The 19,615-nt window shown below is 31.7% G+C and overlaps 1 pseudogene; it reads right to left on the reverse strand.

Moving 5' to 3' along the window:
• Positions 1-448: 448 nt before the first annotated feature.
• LOC143071037 (vacuolar protein sorting-associated protein 33B-like) lies at positions 449-10,938 on the reverse strand (annotated as a pseudogene).
• Between the last annotated feature and the right edge of the window lie 8,677 nt (positions 10,939-19,615).

Raw genomic sequence — 19,615 nt, forward strand, 5'->3', positions numbered from 1 at the left:
TAATAAGCAACAATGCAAAAATTGAATTTTAGAACATAGATAAGTCTCTTTAAAAAATGATTTCAAAACAGTAATATCTATTCAATTTAACAAATATGTACTGAATAGTGTTATGTACCAGAAACAAACAATGGTTTTGGAACAAACTATATCACTACGAACGACAACTCGACCTAAAATGTTACTCACATTTGTTGATAATGTAAACAAACATCGATTCACAAAAAATGATAATATGTAGCAATTTACAACAATCAGAATGCAGTAGTAAAGATCATCAGGAAATTAATCTGGTTTGCCGCCCGGAGATGCCGATAAGTGATATTTTACCAAATCATGTTTTCAGTGGATGTGATGAACTGTCCTTGCCAAAATTACAAATAATTCAGGTATCTAACATTTCTAATATATATTGATACCACGATAATACATTGATAAATCTGCCTTGTTAAATATACCTTATTGTCAAAGAATACAGCAATAGTTATATCGTCAACGGCCAAAGAAAAAATCATGATGATCAAGCATGAAATTTCGGAAATTGACCGTCTCCAAAAATATTAAATTCTAAAATTGAGTTATCATCCTTTTCACGCTATCAATCATACAAGTGTTCGGTTAACAGGAAGTTGTCAAGTGATCAATCTCAAAACGCATCACACGGTATAGCTGACTTAGATAAACCCTGAAACCAAATTTCAGAAATCATTGTATTGTAGTTTCTGAGAAAAATGCGACGAAAAATATTCATGGGATGAACGAACTGACGGACTGACAGAAGGACAGACAGAGGTAAAACAGTTAACCTCCCCTTTTTTAAAGCGGGGGTATAAATATTCATATGAACACTTCATCAAAATGTTACCATTAAGAATGAGTTTTGCTGATTATCTGGTTGACTTTTCCCTTCATTGTTTTTTTGTATTTTTTTGTATGAAAAGCAGCAGAATGTTCAAATTATACATGATATACCTCTCCAAAATCAATCTAAGAATTTTTTTCTACATACATTTTCTACATTATGTCATGAAACTGACAAATACTCACATCAAACTTAGTCTGTATAGACTTGGCTTTAGAACTCAGATATTCAAATACATTGGAGAAATGTCTTGTTTCTCACTTCATCAAAAATCTACAAAACATAAAAAAAATTGGTGGTAACTCTTTTAACTTTGAAATGAAAGTTATATACCGGATCAATTCTTTCGTCATGATAGATAAACTAACAACTCACCTATATTTAGCATCAAAACTATAGACCTCTTTTAAAAACAAGCAAATAAAGTTCAATCTTCTAAGGACTAATGTCATATTGTTACTGCAGAAGATCGTTTAAAGGGAAACAACTCAAATTTTAAATTATCATCCCATATATAATCATGCTTACATGACACTCCCTTTTTGAAGAACGAAAGAAAATCATAGAAAATATCAATGTTGTTTGAAAAAAATAGAAGAAGAAAAATATAAATATATATTACGGATTACAAATGTGTCGAGGTTTGTGATTGGATAACAACACAGAGATGTCAGTATATATTCGGGAAACTGCCGGGGTATATACGACGTTTTTATCCCCAATTGGAACCTCAAAAACGTCATCATAACACTGGTTACTATATGACGTAGTCAAAAGCTATGGGACTGTCAGAGGCTCACAGAAGGAAAATAATGACGTACGTCAGTCAATAATACATTTTTAATACAAAATGACACAATTTACACTTTTAATACTGAAATTTAATGTTAAAAGTGTTATTATAAATTATTACATACACGATAAAATTATGTTCACAGCAAATTAGAAAATCCTTCACTTATGCCGTACATAACAGGTTGGGTTTTTCAACATATATGTGTTGTCAACAAATACCTGCACTGGAAAATAACATTAAGTCAGGGGTAATCCGTAATATATGTGTAATTCAGGTCTCAGACAGGGTATATACTGTGACATTCCCGGCTTAGGTCTTATATCCCCTTCGCCTTCGGCTCAGGGGATATAAACTCTAAGCCGGGAATGTCACAGTATATACCCTGTCTGAAACCTGAATAACATATAATATTTTTTATATATATGTAATAAAATCGACCAGGAGTTGTCTCCCATAGACCAAAAATTATGTAATTTCTCAAGGTCACAGTGACACCCAAAATAACTTTATGTTTTGTCAATAACTTGGTTTATAATCATGTTGTGTTGTGTCACACACTATAAATATGTAGTTTTATGGCAATAAAGATTTGAATTGAATTGAATTGAATTTAATTGAATTGAATAACTTGGTTTATAATCAGGTAACTTAGTGTGAATGTGTATTTATGTTGGTTTTAGTTTAAATGTACTTCAATCATTCTTATCATTCTAATCGTTTTCTGTGCTTTAATTTGTAATTCATTTGATTGTATAGCTCAAATTTTGGGCACCATGATTGGTTAATAAAATTATCTTATCTTATCTGCTTGTTTTTTTTTAGTTTTACTGATGTTTATTTTTAAACAATCTTTATACCTGATCTTCACTGCTAAGTAGAAGTTTGGTACTCTGATCCTTTCCAGTTACATCTTTACCAAATTCTATATAACCTACAACATAAAAAAGTTAGTGCTATTAAATATTACGTAAGACATAAACAACTGAAGTAAACTACTAGCATTAATACAAGAATCTCCATCGCAGAATGTTGCAGATCATACAAAATTATTCACTTTCTAGACTTTGACTGATTTATTGCTTGAGACATTGTATAAATACTAGACTGTTGTCAAATAATTTAGGTTGAGACCTAAATGTCTAAAAGGTACTAGTATAGTCATGGAGACTTATGACTGAGGATTGGAGACTATTGATACATAAACTATGAGTGTGTACTATTGTATTTTCATATTTTAATGTGTGCCTTACATATTTTTCTTTGAAGTTGTCCATTTGTAACAAACTCTATTTATAATTTGAGAAAAGAAAGATTTTAATTGAATTGTAAATTTGCAGACATCATGGGATATATTTATGATAATGAAATGAAAAAGAACATCAGAATATACAACTTACCACATGATATACCAAATGTATCATCTAGTAGACCTTTATAAGTCAGCTGGGAGCACAAAGGTGTTACAAAATCTACATCTAAAAGAAAAAGTATAATGCATATTACAATTATATCATACTAAAAGTAAAGGGAATGACTATTTCATCAAAATATTAATTCATTCTGAAGAAAATAAAAAAAACCCCAATAAATGTACTTGACAATCTGAAACATACATCTGTGTTGAAATTTAACATTTCAGTGGTATTCAAAAACATAATTTTCAACTAAGGACAAAAGAAATTTTCAATTTTGAAAAAATATCTGAGTTTCGGCCCCAATTTTCACCAAAAAACAAAGTTCCTTTACAGTTATATATTACCAACTAAAATAATCATTATAAAGTGTGTTTTCAAAAAACATGTTATTTTCAGCAAAAATCGTGTTCCGTGACGTCACAATAGAACCTCGAAAACGCCATGATTTGTAATTATTGCTTAAAAAACAAAGATTTTCAGTACGTTTTACGATAATTTGTACCCTCCACAGGCATGTGCCAAAATTTCCTTTAAACGATAAACGGAACTATAAACAAACAAGATAGTAGCAAAATATTTTTTTGTCACATGCCTGCGGAGGGTATGAATTATTTGTCAAAAGCAGAATCGTTTCTTCACGGGAGGCATTGAACGCCTGACGTTAAACCCCTTTCAGATTACCAGTTTACTCGCAAATACAACTAGACTTCCACATGATGCAAATTAATATTATTTATTTCAATGTTGATTGTTTTAACACTTCTTTTAGTCTCCTTAAGTCATTTTCGTGGATTATTGTTGACATGACTGTGGATCGAAAATAGAGAGGCATAGTTGTTAAACGATGTCCGATGAAAAATAAAAAATAAAAAAAATCATTAAAAAACTTAATTCTACAGTAACTTATTTGATTTGTGACATGTTAAATATTTAGATTGTCTGATCACTCTATATATAAACATGATCATAGAAAAGAAGTTGCAGAAATTGAAAAAGCCGGTTCAGAGTATAGAAGACATCTTTTAGGACAACCCGGTACAAAAGGAAATCAAAAGGAAAGCGTCTATAGTTACCAGCAGTAATTTAGACCCGATCTATTTCACTTAACTTTTGAGAATAGCTGTGCAAAGGATTATCAATTTCGGTTGCAATTCAAAAGAGTATGTTGATTAATTTACTTATCGATTTATCTAAACAGAAATATGCGGGGTCCGTACAGTATATTAGAATACATTATGTCATATCTTCTCACGGTACATGAAACTGAAAGTATTTTCACGATTTTAACTTGAAAAACTTAATACTTGCATGAATCCGTAAGAAAATCAAAATATACAATAAAAAAATCGGTATGTTCACAAGAAATGTGCTTTCACGGCAATAATTTTTAACAGTTCGTAATATAAATATTGTCGCGGGTGATGAAAAAGAAAAGAAATCATTTACGGAGTTTGAAAACTACTTGTTCTAGGAATTTTTGAGAGTCACTTTTCTATACCATTATACTATGAATACAAACATTAAAATAAACAATGAAAAGATCACAATTTATCCTACAATTTGAAATTTTAGGTGTCCTATGCTAAAGACACCTTTCTAACGTACTGTTGAATTTAAGTACCTGTTATTTACAACTACGAAGACAAATGCAGCGATGGCCGTGAGGATAAGGTCCTTAATTTCATAAGGCGAGGATACCAAGATCAAATCTCGATTTTTAAAATTTTTTTTTTGCATACTGTGGATTCATTTATTTTCGTGGGTACCAATTTTCGTGGATTATGGAAAACTTGCAAGTTCGTGGATATTTAATTTCGTGGTTTTGCCGAAGTCTACATACAAGCCTATAGACAATTTGTTATTCGTTGAACATTTAATTTCGTGGTTCACCAGTACCCACGAAAGCCATGAAAATTGGTATCCCACGAATAATAATGAATCCACAGTAAATGCTTTTTTAAATTGTCATAACGTTTGAAAGAGTGATTTTGAATGATGAACTGTTCTTTTTATAGATATTTACTGAAGAGCAGTATACATGTTGTTTTGAATAGACATTATACTTCACCTGTATGTACTACGTAGCAGTTGTCACTTACATACTTAATGGTGCCATAATGAGGTATAGTTCCTTATTTTTAACTGATTCATTTTCTCAAAGCATTTTGTGCTTGAATAAAGAGTTTAATTAATCTATGTTTTAATGATGATTAATTGATAACATTATATTATCAGGCACAGAAACAAAAATACTACTTTTGACAGTTTATAATGTGCGGCTATAGAAGTAATCATCTTTTATTTTTAAATTGAAAGAATGGTTATTTATATTTTTATGGTAATTTTGATAAACATTCTAACCATAAAATGTTCCCTTATAACCTATCATATTCAGTTCAAAATAAATATACATTATTTTGATAATCTTGATTTTTTTCAACAGATATTTAGCTGGTTTAAACAATGCAAATGTGTGATGGGTGACATGATACGTCGGTTCCTGATAGGAACTCATGATCTTAAGGTGAGTATAGGATTAAGACTGCGTGTTTTAACTTCTAGTAATTATGGTAAACGTATTTTGATGAGAGCATGCATTATTTACATTTCGAGAAGACTTTAAAAGAGTTTTTAATATTGAGTAGAATTATTTTGTTGAATGTTATATGTTTCCCTCTGTTTAGATATAGAAAGATGTGATGTGAGTGCCAATGAGACAACTCTCCATCCAAATAACAATTTAAAAAAAGTAAACCATTATAGGTCAATGTACGGATTTTTGTTTGTGTTTTGCTATATGGGTGGGGGTTGCTGTCCTATAAATGTTTATTTGTTATGTCTTTGAATCCATGTTTTTATGCTGTATATCTAATATGTGAGGAGTGAAGAGTATTTATTTATTATTATTAACTATACGTGATTTTGATACGGACATGAACACTTTTGTCAGTAGGTTCCGTTTACAGCTAATTTCCTAATACGTGTAGTGCAAGACTTAGGTAAGCTTGTTTGTTTTCTTTGTATATTGTATAAAATTGTAATTGGGATAGCCTCCAATCAAATGTAAATATAATATATACATGTTTAACTTTGTCGGAGTATATATTGTTTGAAGATGTCAAATGTTATTACAAAGATTGATCAAGTGTTTGTAGCCATCCAAATAAAATTGAGAATGGACATGGGGAATGTGTCAAAGAGACAACAACCCGACCAAATAAAAAAACAACAGCAGAAGGTCACCAACAGGTCTTCAATGTAGCGAGAAATTCCCGCCCCCGGAGGCGTCCTTCAGAATCCAAAGTATTATTCTACAAGCATTAGGAAATCAGCTGTAAACGTAAAACGATAATTACGTATGGGCAATCAGGGTTGAATACAGCATATTTCAAAACTGATATTTCGTGAAGGAACTGACATGTAAATTAACAAAAAAGAAACCACACATGGTGCGCAGACAAATAAACACACCAAAAAACGTACGCATTTTGATATTCTCAATTTTAAATCACACTTTGGATATTCTTTATTTTATTCTGATTTACCTCGTGCTAAGTGTTCAACAATTTCTATTTCTAATTTTCAGAGAATGTCAACCCCAAGAAACTATACTTGCATTTTGTGTTCAAAAAGACCAAAAAACAGAGACAGGCGGAAACTTATTGGACCCAACAATAAATCCCTACGTAAATGTTTACAACAGAAGTTTTTCATTGAACATGACAAAATTAATCACTCAAACAGTGTAATATGTAATAAATGCAGAATACGATGCTCTCGAGAAATTGACACAAATGTAAGATGCCCAATACAACTACAATATCTGAATCAATTAATGATGACACGGAGTACGTCCCTCCAGCAAAGTATGCGAGATGTCATCCATGTAAATCTCCACCAAGTATCGCACTGCCTATACCCTCAGCTGGAGGTGGCCACTCGCAGTGTGTTGTGTGTAAACGCCGAGGCCCAAAGCTAGTAGTTGTCCCAACAAACGCTAGATTTAATATCTTTTTGGATAAACTCATTATACTCACAGTTGGTGCCAGATGTTGTCCCGGACACTTGTGCAATGAAATATTTTTACCTGATGCACTTGACAGAATTTCGCATTCGCAGTCCTCATCCATTTTTAACCGTACTGATTTAATGGACCTTATTACGCAAATCCGAGATATGGCCTTGAAAGATAGCAAGCGGCGAATTGACTTTGACACAGAAAATGCCCTTACAAGCTCAGACATTTTAAGAGAGAGATGAGATAGATAACAACCCAATTACAAATCAATTGATTAAAAAACAGATTTTTTTTCGAACAGGTATATCTTGTTCCAGGTAGATCTGATTCTTTTTCTGAGCAGATCTTCTGGGCATCTTAGAAAAATAATCTTGGTTTAAGAGTATTTTAGAAAGAATCATAAAAAAACAATGTCAATATCTAAAACTTTAAATTAAAAAAATTCTCCTTTTCAAAAATTAAGTGTCTTCAAGTGTATCAAGTGTAAAATATTTAGAGAGAATAATCATTTTAAAATGAGTATACAGAATTTTATAGGACGATTCATGTTTTTTCCAATGGAAATAGGACCTATTACTGACATTTTGAATTGAGTCAAAAAGTTTCTGAAATATTCCTGAAAAAAATTTTTCTCCGTTAATTTTAAACAAATATTTCATGTAATTTTTCCTCAACAAGGAATTCCAATGTTTTCGAGAAAAAAACGTAGGCCTTTGTGGACAGTTGTCTCATTGGCAATCATACCATATCTTCTTATGTATATCTATAACCAAGATTTTATCATGTTTATTTTGGAAATCGAAATTTTTTTGATCCAGAGGTCTTAAAAGAAGTTTAAGAAAATTATATTGTCCAGCAATTTAACATCCAAGCTAGCTGAAAGCGCTTATCTAGGATTTGACTATTTTTATGTTTCTGTTGCCATAGCAACGGTAACTATGGTATTACAATAATAATGAATTGTAAGCAAATTTTATGAAATAGCATTTGTACAATGTATGAGTTAAAAAATAACATTTCCCTTATCAACTGAATGTTAAAACAGGATATGCTACATTGAAATTTCAAAACGGCTACAAATAAAAATATTCCATAGAAAAAGACGATTTTATTATTTATTTGTCATCAGTTTTAAAAGTTTCTTACGCAAAAACGGCTTGAGATATGAACAAAATCTTTTCTGTTCTATAAAGTGGATTATTAAGGCATGAATTTGTTCTAGGCATGGGCTGATTTTGGCCCTTATTGCCCCTACTCCTTTTAATAAAACAATCCATTAGACCATTGAACTATTTCTATCTGATTTATAAAACAGGAATATGATAAAACTGCTTTGCCATATCAATGGTCAACATTAGGCTTAAATTAAAATATTGTTTGTTTGCAGTTTACCGACCGACCCTTGAAAATCCTCCCGACTGTGAAAATTTTATTGCTTTAAATTTGAAGAATTTTTTTTTAATACTTCTATTGACGCGATCCGGAACTTTGGGTCCTTTCCGGAAATGATTTAAAGTCTGGGTTAATTACGCATTTCAAGTTCGGTTTTTCTTAGCTTCCCGTCAAGCGTTCATCTGACCATTTAATGATAAAGCACATGGGAATTGTTTACAGGTATCCATGAAGTCACGGAGGAGTACTTTACGCTGTCGTCTCGTGTCAATTTTAAGACAAATAACAAACAAAAAAGTTTATTAGTAAACTGTTTATACAGATTCAGGCACATGTAATGATGTGTGATGATATCATTGACGATGATGCAGCGGATATTCATAACTGACACGATAACCATTCTGTCTCAAACAAATCGGGTACAGAATATGTGGAGCCTAACTTTATGGAACCAATTTCAGTGGTTAAATAATTCGACAGCAGCTTGAAGTATGGCATATTTTCTACAAATCGTTGTGAAAACGACAAAGATGAAACCACTCCTCCGTGACTTAAATCTTCATGGATATCTGTAAACACGTCTGTACGGAGGAAGGGCTCATTTGAAATGTTAATGGATATAGATCATGCCAAATCAATAAGAAGCAACCCTAACTACACAAAGATGTAGAGAAAATGAATGGTTAGCTTGAAAAATAAATATACTCTCTGTATATTAAATCTATCTTCGATTGCAATGAGTATGCTTCTTTAGGATAAGGGGGCTGCCCCACTCATTGCAATTATTCTCTTTCTTACAATATTAAATATACCCAAACTGTGTGGCTTGTGTGAATTCAATTAAAACATGTCCTTAGGAGCTATGCTGCCAATTTTTTTATGCATTAAAAACATTTCAGTACAGACCATTTACTTTTAATGGGGTGCTATGGATTTCACCCCAAACTTTAGATTTCTTTGGTTTTCATTAAAGCCTGGCAAAAATGTAACCTTATCACATACCCGGGTGGGGGGGGGGTTACTGACTATCCTTTCGGGTATAACTGTGCCGACAGCACTTGCCAAATCATACCCTGTTCTAACCAGAAAACACTGAAAAACATACCCTGTTCTAAACAAAAATATTTAAAAACATACCCTGTTCTATACACGCTCAGAAAATGTATACCCTGTTCTAGACCGTATAAAATAGATGCAGTTCTAGACCCGGGTTCTAGACTATCTTTAAACAGTTAAATAAGCGATCCTGTTCTAAACAAATACTTTGTTTAAAAAAAGACCCTGTTCTCACCAGAAGGGCATGAAAAAGCGACACTGTTCTAACCAGCAGGACATGAAAAAGGGACCCTGTTCTAACCAGCAGGGTATGAAAAAGTGACCCTGTTTTGCGGCACACTCATACAACTAAAACTATAGGAAGTAACTCCCCCGGGATCATATATAATTAAATATTGTTAGAAATATGAAAACAGTCGAATGTCTTAATACTTTTTTTCAAGTTGCCTTTTTTCCAATTGAGGAAGATTCAATGGTTATTTTTTTTTATTAAAAATACACTCTTTAATATCTATATTTTTCTGATGAAAATACTCTACTCATGAAAACATTCTAGTCAAGAAGCATACATGTCTGAATATATTTCTTTAAAACAGTTCTAGTCATAATGACATTCCTTGTTTATAAGTGTTCCAGTATTTAATAATTATACCATATTTTATGTCATAAATTGGATAATGACACTATGTTAAAGTTTCAGTTTTGGTTAAAAAGTTTTTTATCTGAAAATGCCTGTTCATTTGATGTTGGTTTTCAGCATGTCCAGTGTTTGTTGTTTTAAAATGTTTTTTTTTTCTTCACAAGAAACTTGGTTTAGTGTAACTGCTTGTTTAAACTGTATTTTGGCTGATAAAATAAAATATTTTTCCTACCTACCGACCCTTCAGTCTGAAGGTACAGTCGGAAAACTGCAAACAAACATATTTTTAAGGTTGGCCTTAGGTACTTAAGGCAGAGCTCACAAAATCATAAATCTGCCTTTGCAAAATTTTAACAAGCCATTCAGGAACAGTAATAAACTTGTCAATGGTAAAGCTATGAAAAATCAAGAGAGAACATTTTCCAGCCAACTTCAATGACTTATATCTCGAAAACAAGCACATTGACCTATATTTTATGTTTGCTCTTTTGGTTCCTTTATTAGTCCCCTATCAATATATACTAGTGGTATGAAAAGCTTGTTATTTTGAAACTGAGTAGCAAACTTCCTTAATATTGGAGAATGTAAATTATATAACTGACACATTATTTTTACACAAAAACACAGATCTTGTGATCAAAGCTTAAATGAGTGATACAAACCTCTGTCTATGAGAATGAGATTTCCTATATCACACTTGCTGTAGTCTGGTCCAGATAATTTCTCTCCAAGTATATTTTTCATCAGGTCATTCACCATCTATTGTAAAATATAATATAAAATAATTCTTATATGATTTGCATATCTATGAATACTTGAATTTGATTGGTCAATTAGAATTTTTCAGTTAGTTTGTTACACTTCACTAAACCATGTTTCTGAAACTACTTTCGTAATCTATCTATGCGCAAACACAAGCTTGGATGGATGCCAGGATTTTTATCAAATTTAGATTAAAGAACAAATGCAAACCAGTTTTGTCTTTTCTAGTGCATATATAACCCAAAAAAAAGAATTGAAAAAAATGCACTTAAGCTTCGAAAATGAAAATAAAAATTTAAATAAAATTCTGTGAAATTTCATGAATGATTTGGCGAATTTTCCTCATGGCAAAACATGACGTCATACAAATGAAAACTTTCATTGGAAAGATTATTTCATTACTTGAATGCTTCAAATTTGGATAATATCTCATTAAAATGAAGTTTTGGAGGTAGGTGCTATTTTATTTTGATTCTGTTGCATTTTTGAACATTTATGGATTCATAATGGCGGTCAATTCCTTAGAGAAGTGTGACATGTCAATTGTGCATTTGATGTTTATTTTAGTAGCGTTTATGCAAAAAAAAAAGATTATTAAAAATTATGATTATTTGGCTTAAAAATTATAAGGATTAAAGTTAAACACATTTTTCTACAGGTTATTGATGTTTAAACCGGGGCTCTTACCTCGCAAACTCTACATAAAAGTCCTTAAGACTTTTCTTCAGTTTGTTAGCTAATCGTCCTGGTTTACACATAAATAACCTCTAGACAAAATGTGTTTAATTCTATGATAACCATGATAACAGTTTAACCTTTGATCCCTTGCCAATACCATAAACATAAGGAATAATTCCACATAGAGCCTGGATGTTGATAAGTGATTTGGCTATTGTTTGTATCCAGGTATGGTCATTTTCCTGTAAAAACAAAAAAATAATATCAATTAAAAATATATACAAATTATCTCCCCTTTTACTATGAGCATTGGTTAGAAAATAAGAGTTAACCTGAAATTTATCACTTTGTCCACTTATATCATATTTATAAACAAAAAAGCTAAATTTTCATATGCACGCTGACATATACTACTGGAAGATAAACAGTCATGCAAAACTTTTCTCAAGTAAAAATTGTGTATTTATAATATGTGAAACCAACGGATTTTAAGCTATGTTTTAAGATCTTATCAAATGAAAAGTCAAGTTTGCAGAATTTTAAGTCTATCAAAAAACAAACAAATTTTCAAGTAAAACATGAATTCATCAGCAACCAATCACTGATATAGTCAAATAATTTAATTTTGGATGTAACACGTCTTCTGATTGGCTGACATCGTTTTGTTTATAAGCCCATAGACATAATTTTGTCATCTGACTGTGACATCATCAACGTTTTTTCAGGATCTACTCCGTTTAAAAATGGATTTTAGAATTAAATTATAAGAAATGACTATAATATTTTTTTCTGCCTATTCAAAATAGCATAAACTAGAGGCTCTAAAGAGCCTGTGTCGCTCACCTTGGTATATGTGAATTAAACAAAGGAAGCAGACAGTTCATGACAAAATTGTGTTTAGGTGATTGTGATGTGTTTGTACATCTTACTTTACTGAACATTCTTGCTGCTTACAATTATCTCTATCTATAATGAACTTGTCCGTGTAGTTTCAGTGGAAAATGTTAGTAAAAATTTACAAATTTTATGAAAATTGTTAAAAATTGATTATATAGGACAATAACTTCTTAGGGGGTCGATTGACCATTTTGGTCATTTTGACTTATTTTTGAGTCTTAAATTGCTGTACATTATTGCTGTTTACAGTTGATCTCTATCTATAATAATATTCAAGATAATAACCCAAAACAGCAAAATTTCCTTAAAATTACCAATTTATGGGCAGCAACCTAACAACGAGTTGTCCAATTCATCTAAAAAATTCAGGGCAGATAGATCTTGACCAGATGAAAAATTTTACCTCAGTCAGATTTGCTCTAAATGCTTTGGTTTTTGAGTTATAAGCCAAAAACTGCATTTTACCCCTATGTTCTATTTTTAGCCGTGGCGGCCATCTTGGTTGGTTTGCCCGGTCACAAAACACAATTTTTAAACTAGATAGCCTAATAATGATTCTGGCTATGTTTGGTAAAATTTGGCCCAGTAGTTTCAGAGGAGAAGATTTTTGTAAAAGTTAACAAAGATTTACGAAAAATGGTTAAAAATTGACTATAAAGGGCAATAACTCCTAAAGGGGTCAACTGACCATTTTGGTCATGTTCCTTTATTTGTAAATCTTACTTAGATGAACATTATTGATGTTTACAGTTTATCTCCATCTATAATAATATTCAAGATAATAACCAAAAACAGTAAAATTTCCTTAAAATTACCAATTTAGGGGCAGCAACCCAACAATGGGTTGTCTGATTCATCTTAAAATTTCAGGGCAGATAGATCTTGACCTGATAAACAATTATACCTCATGTCAGATTTGCTCTAAATGCTTTGGTTTTTGAGTTATAAGCCAAAAACTGCATTTTACCCCTATGTTCTATTTTTAGCCGTAGCGGCCATCTTGGTTGGTTTGCCCGGTCACAAAACACAATTTTTAAACTAGATAGCCTAATAATGATTCTGGCTATATTTGGTAAAATTTGGCCCCGTAGTTTCAGAGGAGAAGATTTTTGTAAAAGTTAACTAAGATTTACGAAAAATGGTTAAAAATTGACTATAAAGGGCAATAACTCCTAAAGGGGTCAACTGACCATTTTGGTCATGTTCACTTATTTGTAAATCTTACTTTGCTGAACATTATTGCTGTTTACAGTTTATCTCCATCTATAATAATATTCAAGATAATAACCAAAAACAGTAAAATTTCCTTAAAATTACCAATTTAGGGGCAGCAACCCAACAATGGGTTGTCTGATTCATCTGAAAATTTCAGGGAAGATAGATCTTGACCTGATTAACAATTTTACCCCATGTCAGATTTGCTCTAAATGCTTTGGTTTTTGAGTTATAAGCCAAAAACTGCATTTTACCCCTATGTTCTATTTTTAGCCATGGCGGCCATCTTGGTTGGTTGGCCGGGTCAAAAAACACAAATTTTTAACTAGATACATCAATGATGATTGTGGCCAAGTTTGGTTTAATTTGGCCCAGTAGTTTCAGAGGGGAAGATTTTTGTAAAAGTTAACACAGGACGACGGACGACAGATGACGGACGCCAAGTGATGAGAAAAGCTCACTTGGCCCTTCGGGCCCGGTGAGCTAAAAAGAAGATGTGGCATGATTGCCAATGAGATAACTCTCCACAAGAGACCAAAATGACACAGAAATTAACAACTATAGGTCACTGTACGGCTTCAACAATGAGCAAAGCCCAAGGTTATCACAGACAGTTTGGTTTCCTCCTCATTGCATTTGCGCCGATCTGCATTTCATTTGCGCCGATTTTTTTTACAGGTAAATAACAGGTAAATTACAGGTGAAATGATATAAGAAGATGTGGTTTGAGTGCCAATGAGACAATTCTCCATCCCAGTAATGTTATTTTCCTTTATCATTAAAGACCTCTTCCGTTAGCCAGTTGTACATATGTTATGAATTGTCAATCATAACAGGTATATAACTGTTGTCTCCTGCTTAAAATCAAAAAGTAAAAACCTAAGATAAAAGCACTTTGTTTATACTAAAATGACGAAATAAAAATATATGTACAGCATTCAAATCCATAAGAACGGAATACATTCAAATCATAAATCTGTTCTTGCCGAGTATGTATAGGCAGCACATCTAATATATTCCTTTCTTATGATTTCGTCTCTTCTATATTTGGCGTAATTGTCGATAACGAAGGACATATTTTCTTTGTCTGGCATACATACTGGTGGGGGCATTTCTAGAGCTCGCATTTTCTCACAAGGAAGCTATTAAACCAAGAGTTCCACATGGTGAAGTTGAAATCATCCCTTCGTTAATTTTATGGACGCCATCACGAATTGGTTGACTGTTATGGAATGTGTACTTGTACGTTGTCTAACAGAGCGTCAGACAATGTCAAAAGTGAAGCAGTCATCGATTTCATTTAGGGAAAGGAATGGTAACTCGAAACATTGGGATAGGCATTTACCAATTGCAATGTCACTTGATTTGTCTTTATACTCTGTGCTCAGCCAATGTAAAAGTATGAACTTACCTGTAACTTACCTGTAAATCCAATTAGGAAAAAATATAAAATTGGCGCAAATGAAAAAATGAAATTGCGCAAATGAAAGAATGAAAAATTTCAAAATCAGCGCAAATGTCAGACGCCCCTGCCACCAGCTTGTCTGATGGAAAAGAAAGTGGCATGAATTCCAACCAAATAATTATTGTAATTTAAATCTTTTGAAAAAAACTTCTGATTAAAATTTATCCAATCATTTAACTGGTAAAAGGGCACATTTTTACTCAGGTCAAAGGCTTAAAATATTTTAATGGTTAATAAGTTATGGAAAACAAAAAGTCTAAAACGGGATAAATATTGCATGAAAACTTTTAACTTTGTGTTAAATATTTTTGAATAAAAGTCTTAAAATAGAAGCAATTTTTTATAGAATAAACATAATTCTGTAAAATCATAATTTCTCAAAAAAACAATCCACATTTTCTACAATTCAACACAGCTAAAATATAAATATATTACCTCCACATTTCTCTATCTGCTGTATACAGTATTTAGCTGTTATCTGAGCTGCAGGATGGTATGATGGGGGATCCCCTTGTGTCATAAATAAACTGCCTCTCAGTACAAGACAAACACCCTGCTTAGCTGCCTTACGGATCTAAAAATCAAATTAATATTTGTTCAGATAAGTCTTAATTTCTTCTGCAAGTCTTTATCATTTGTTTAGGATTCACAAATAATTCCATTAAAAGTGAAAATCCTTTTTATAGCATTTTTAAAAGCCTCTCATTAAAAGGGGGCAAATCTTTGAAGAAAAAATATATAAACTGCTATAAGAAATAACTATATGAGGCTTTGTACCTTACATGCATTTCATAAATATCACTGAAGAGCAGACCAGTACTTTCTTTTTGTAGGTTAATCAAAATGTTGCTCTCCAAAGACTACAATTCTATTTTATTTTTAGGTAACTTGTCTATGTACAACTTAAAAAGAAAAGGACAAACAACATTTGATACCTTTCTTTGTGACATGTAGACAGCCTCTTATTCATGTCTCATCAATCATGAATAGAAAGGGGCTAACATTGATATTACAGTCTTAAGATGTACGATTTTTTTAAACAGTTGTTATTGGCTTTTAACTAGCTGTCAGTAACTCAAGTACTCTCAGATCTGTACTTAGTGTCTTTTTGTTGCATGGATGTAAACATACCCCTACACGTCCACTCTGTGTTCTTATAAGTTGTATTTCTATTTGTTTTCATTTGATGAGTTAAGTTTAAACTAATTCTTATAGTTTTTTTTTTGTTGTACTGTTCTACCAGTCCCAGGTTAAAGGGAGGGTTGGCACCTTCAAACGAGTTTAACCCTGCCTCATTCGGTGCCTGTCCCAAGTCAGGAGCCTGTAATTCAGTGGCTGTCATTTGTTGCTGTGTAACATATTTGTTTTTTGTTCATTATTTTGTACATAAACTAGACAGTAAGTTTACTCATTTGAATTGTTTTTCATTTGTCATTTTGCAGTATGGGATTTGCTCATTGATGGAGGCTGTACCGTGGCCTATAGTTGTTCATTTCTATGTCATTTGGTTTCTTATGGAGAGTTGTCTCATTGGCAATCATACCGCATCTTTTTATTTTTATATGAACAGCATTTGGTACCTTCCTTTGTATGCTTTAGAGAGTCTTAACCATTACTGCTATATATCTAGAAAATACAATTGATTGCTTTTGTTAATTAATTCAGATTGAGATGTATGACCACAGAGTGAGTTTCAGGAAAGAGCTATATTGTATGTTAACCTTTGGTTTCTTGTGAGTTATAAATGTGAGTTAACCACTATAAACTCTCTGTACTGATGTGTTACTCCAAGATGCCTGGTCTTGTACTCTCAAAACACCAGCTAATGATAACAACAGCTGAAATAATAAAATATTGTTGGCTTAATCCAGGATTATTTAAAGAACCTAAATATCAATTAATCCAAAACATCTTTACAGTAGCTGAAAATTAAACAAAATATTAGGTTAACAAAGGATGTTTTTTTTGGCAGCTACTGAATGCCAGTGCTAATACAACTGCATACCAAATACCATTCATTTATCATATATAGGTGGTTTCCTTTAAACTGACAGATTCACAAATTTTAAGATGTGAATTACTCAGTTTTAAAGTCAAAAGAACATCACTTAGGAGGCTGGCCATAATAATCTTCATGAACATGAGATGTGCTAATAGTGATACATCCATGTACCAAATATCAATAACTTACCATCAGTGGTTCTCCTCAAACTGACCATATCAGAAACTTAAATATTCAAACTTAGCAAACAAATATCAAAATCAATACTTTATGACTGAGAGGCAGAGCCCAATAATCTCCATGGAAATGAAGTGTATCAGTGCTATTTAACTGCATACCAAATATCATTGACATACCATTAGTGGTTCCCTTTATACTGACCTTATCACAAACTTTAAACAAATTGTTGACACCCACTCTGCAAAAAAAAGCACACGTAAGTCTTGCTTTTATTTTGTTTGAGGGCAATATTTCCTTAAAGACTTATACAATGGTTTTGGTCATACTAGGGATTCATTTATTTATGCTTGTACCAATTCTCGTGGATTGATGAAAACTTGTTTGTGGATATTTAATTCCATGGTTTTGCAAAAGTCTGCATACAACATGCATGACAAACTGAAATTTGAAATAAGCTATTTTCATATTACAGACTTTTGACTCCAGATTATATAATTTTTGAAGAGGTTACCTTTTCTGTGGTAGGACATCCTGGTACTTGGTCAAGTAGGAGCAACCAAAAGCAGAAAAATCAAACACATAATCGGTGCAACTTGGATGGAAAGTATACTGTTTCTGATGATTTCATAGTTTATAGGACATAAAACAGTTAATTTCCCCCCTAAATTGTACCAATTGTAAGCTTGATTTTACTTCTTTAAGTTGCTATTACTAGATAGGAAACCACAGAATTAGTAACCTGTTGAAAAATTTAAACACCAGAGTAAAATGTCAGTAATATGAAAATGGTCTATTGGTTGAACATTTAAATTTGTGGTTCTCCTGTACCTATGAAATCTACAAATATAAGTATCTTAAGAATAATAATGAAATCACGCTAGATCTTGCATTTCTTATTTTTTTTGCTGTATACAGTTTTTTTCATGTAATAGTTTTCATGATAATATTATGAAATTGTTTATTTTCATGGGTACCAATTCTTATGGCTTGAGGAAAAAACCTTTTTTCATGGATAATTGATTTTGTGATTTAGCTAAAGTCTGCATTACCAATGATTACCAAGCCCTAATGAAATTTTGTATTTCATTGAACATTTAATTCTTGGTTCACGTTGACCCATGAAATCCATGTATTAAATTGAATCCACTGTAGTCAAAAATCCTCATTTACAGAAATAACTCCTTTCCTGGGATATTTGGATAACCAAAATAAGAATTACTGATCGGTAGATTTTGATATTTGGACAATAGTTGTCCCTTCCTAAGATTTTATGTTTCTATAATGGGTTTTGCAGATATAAGACAATATATTTACCCTAGGTTTTATATTGGTCTTAGTGTTGACTGACTAACATAAAAAATATATATATATTTTTTTAAATAAATACCAAAAGGATCATTCACACCAAGTTTGACTGAAATTGGTTCAGTTGTTTCAGAGAAGAAAATATTTGCACAATTTTACACTGGATGACTACTGATGCCAGGAAATGTCAATTTAACCTCTAATACTGTAAATTCAGAAATTATTGCTTGCATTTATTATTGCGATTTTGTCATTTTAAAATTAAATGTGATTTTAATTTTTACGATTTTGAGAAAAATCATGCTTAATTCAGTTAAAATATTACAAAATGCGAGTTTTAATTATTGCGTTTTAAACTCTGTTGCATTATTCACAATAATAAAAACCTCGCAATAATTTCTGAATTAACAGTATTAAGACAAAAAATTAAGCCATAACTTTAAACATGTTGTTAGTTTTAAACTCATGTTTCCATATGATAAAACCTAGGTAAAAAAAATCAATTCATTAAATCAAAGGACATTATTCGGTTTACTCCTGGTTTGCCCACTTTTAATCCTACCAATTATCTAATAGCAAAGAAAACAAAAAAGACAAAAGGTTTAATGAGCATACAATTGTATAGTCTGTTCCAACTTAGGTATATAGTTTATCAGTGTTTTCCTACTATAATTCATTATTTTCTATTATGATTTTTAAAGAAAAATAAAAAAAATATTTCAAATAGGGATTCTCTCAATAATTTGATATCAATTCAATATTATCATATAACATACAACTAAAGACAAAAGAATTAAATTCACAAGTGTCTTCACAATTTTTTAGTTTCTAAATGATTTTCATGATATAAATACTGCAATATAAATATTGCAAACATAATTTATATGATATATGAAAAAGTTTATATACACCAACCCAGTAGCCAGTACTTC

This window comes from Mytilus galloprovincialis, chromosome 4, assembly GCF_965363235.1.
Source record: "Mytilus galloprovincialis chromosome 4, xbMytGall1.hap1.1, whole genome shotgun sequence".
Lineage (NCBI taxonomy): Eukaryota > Metazoa > Mollusca > Bivalvia > Mytilida > Mytilidae > Mytilus > Mytilus galloprovincialis.